Source organism: Magnolia sinica, chromosome 11, assembly GCF_029962835.1.
Source record: "Magnolia sinica isolate HGM2019 chromosome 11, MsV1, whole genome shotgun sequence".
In the NCBI taxonomy this organism is placed as follows: domain Eukaryota; kingdom Viridiplantae; phylum Streptophyta; class Magnoliopsida; order Magnoliales; family Magnoliaceae; genus Magnolia; species Magnolia sinica.
In genome coordinates, this window is record NC_080583.1 from 32,684,497 (window position 1) to 32,687,611 (window position 3,115).

At 36.5% G+C, this 3,115-nt stretch overlaps 1 non-coding gene across 1 annotated transcript; it reads left to right on the forward strand.

The window, feature by feature from the left end:
• The first annotated feature begins 2,771 nt into the window (after positions 1–2,771).
• LOC131219763 (small nucleolar RNA R71) lies at positions 2,772–2,877 on the forward strand. Its single transcript, XR_009158408.1, has one exon. It is a non-coding gene; the product is annotated as a small nucleolar RNA R71 (small nucleolar RNA).
• The last annotated feature ends 238 nt before the right edge of the window (positions 2,878–3,115 follow it).

Consider the following 3,115-nt stretch of genomic DNA (forward strand, 5'->3'; position numbering starts at 1 on the left):
TCTAATCATGTATGTAAGTGGGTGTACGGTCAATTTTGTAAACAGATGATCACAAGTGGGTTTTTAGAGTGATCCAAAGGCAGAACATGTATACCATTAGATTCATGTGACTTGTCCACATGTGTAAGTTTCTCAGATTGTAGTTTTGATGGTGGGTTAAGCATATTCATAGGTGGTGAACAAGATGAACGGATCAAAATCTCAATTTGATATGTGTACAAGCAAATGCAGATATCAAGTAGTTAGTTTACTATAATCAGGTGGTCCAAACTCAAAGTGGATGGTCGGATATCTTTACCTATCAGTGGATAGTTGACTGAATGGTTGGTTATGACGGACAAGTGGGAATACTTGAACATATGATAATCTTGTCTTAAAATCAATGGTCGGATGACTTGATCTATAGATAAAGATCATTCTCAATGATCAGTTTAATGTTGGAGAATAGATGTAAGGTTAAGATAGCTAAATTGGTATCGTACACATGTATATACTAAGTTAAACTCATAGTGACACTTGAAAACTTTCAATACTTGAGTATTGAAAAGTTCGGGGTGTTATATTAACTGTTGAATATAGGGTATATGATACCCACATCCAACAACTTAAGTACCTCAGCCTTAACCACTTCCTTCATGTTTGGATTTAGCTGATGTTGTGGTTGTCAGGAGGTTTTTGCATTATCCTCAAGATGAATGTGGTGAGTATGAATCAAAGGATCAATTTCCTTGAGGTCCACAATCGACCATCTAAGGGATCCTTTATGTTAAATGAGAGTATAAATGAGCACACTCTCTTGTCCTTTCTCAAGGTGGGAAGAGACCACCATCGAATTTGTCTCATCTTGACCTAAATAGACATATTTAAGATCAACGGGTAAAGGTTTTATGTCAAGCTTCGATGCTTTGAGTCTAGACAGTAGAGGCACCACATCAATTTAGGGTAATTTCTAAAATTATGGCCTCCACTGGTTAACTTCAAGTACCGACGCAGAATCAAGCAAGGCATCGATCTCCCTAATCATGTCATCATCTAAATCAGGGGAATGGGCTAAGCATGTCTCTAATGGGTCAGAGTATAGAGTCAAAAGTGTTCTATCTTCCATGAAAAAATCTATTAAGTTAATGTCATGGATATCATCAACATCATCTGACGTTTGCTCATGTTGAAAAAGATATTGAGCTCCAATGTCATATTTTTGAAAGATAAATTCATAATTTCATTTGTATAATTAATGGTTACATTTGATGTAGCAAGAAGTGGATGACCAAGAATGACAAAAATTTGAGTGCTCATATCTACGATGGGTTGAGTATCCAATATAATAAGTCTACTAGATAGTAGAATTTATCAACTTGGACCAACACATCCTCAATCATCCTTCTCAGTACATGAACTGAGTGATCAAAAAGTTGTAATATGGTCCGGGTGGGTTTTAATTCACATAGAACCAATTGTTCATATAAGAGAAGGGAATCAAATTAACGCTCACTCATAAGTCAAGAAGTGCATGCTTAAACTGGTGATTCCCAATTATATAAGTAATAGTTGGGCTACCAAGATCTTTATATTTTTGTGGCACATCTCGTTTGAGGATGGCACTCACTTTTCTTGTCAAAAAGATTTTCTTTTGTATGTTTTTTCGTCTTTTGGTAGTGCATAGATCTTTTAAAAATTTGACATATGAAGGGATTTGTTTAACAACATCTAGTAGAGGAATATTGACCTTCACTTGCTTGAGCACCTCTAGAATATCCTGAGAATTAGATAGAGGTTTTAGTACAATCAACCGTTAGGGGAAAGGCGCAATTGGCTTACTCACTCTTTCCGATTTTTTCTCATGTGGGGCATTGCTAGGTCTATCATTCTCAGTTTCTTCCAGGTCCTTAGGCGTTTTAACCTCCACTGGAAAAGTTTTATCAATAATCTTTCTGCTCCTACAAGTGGTGATAGACTTAGCCAGCTCCATTTGATTTGAAGAGCTTCGATCACCTATTTTATATTGCGGTTTTGAGTTGGGGAGATCACTTATTTTATATTGCGGTTTTGAGTTGGGGAGAGGCTAGGCCGAAAGGATCCCTTTGTCCCCAATCAAATTTTTTATACCAAGCCTTTGTATGACCTTTGTAAGGTCTTCAAAGGCTTGTAGCATACCTTGATTAAAAAGCTCTTGGTTTTGCATGTGTTTTAAGACTAGATCCTCTTGAGGTTTCCTTTAATTTAGAAATTGGTTAAGAATCCCTTGAGGAGTAACAGTTTGTCCATTCCTCCAACTGAATTTCAGAAGGTTCCTCCAACTTGAGTTATATGTATTTAAGGTGGGTCCACTGAAAGGTCTTCGGTAGTTGTTTACAACATTTGATTGCTCATTCAATATCTCTTGAAAAGTAGAAATTATTGGGCAATTTTCAATTGTATGTATGTTACAAACACAAATACCACAAACAACTTCCGCAGCCTTTTCGGGTTCTGCCTAAGTTCCATGGCCTTGACTTTTCTTATGATTTTGGCCACTCTTGCATTTATATCATTTTCCTCTTTTAAAACATAAATTCCTCCCCTTTCCTTTGATTGAGTAAGCTTAGAAGTGGAAATTCTTGAGGAGGTATCCCATGATTGCGCGTTTTCAGCGAGTTTATCAAAATAATCCCACGCATCATCGGCTTCCTTGTTCATGAATTCCCCATTACACATCATCTTCATAAATTGGCCGTTCATAATGGATGATGTCAATCCCTCATAGAAAAAGCCCGTTATCCTTTATATTTCGTAGCCATGTTGTGGACATGAATTTATGAGATCCTTCAATCACTCTTAACATTGGAAGAAGGTCTCATCTTTTTTTTGTGCAAAATTCATGATTACTTTCCTTAAGTTATTCATTTTATGGTACGGGAAGAACTTTTTAAGGAACTCCCTTGTCATCTCAGCCCATGTGCCAATGGACCGTGGTCTTAAGGAATGTAACCATGACTTAGCCTTTTCTTTCAAAGAGAAAGGAAATAATTTCAGTCTTAATGTGTCCTTAGACACATTTAGGCAGTGTAATGTGTATATTATTTCATCATACTCTTTCATATGCAAGTATGGACTTTCAAATTCTAGTCAATGAAAC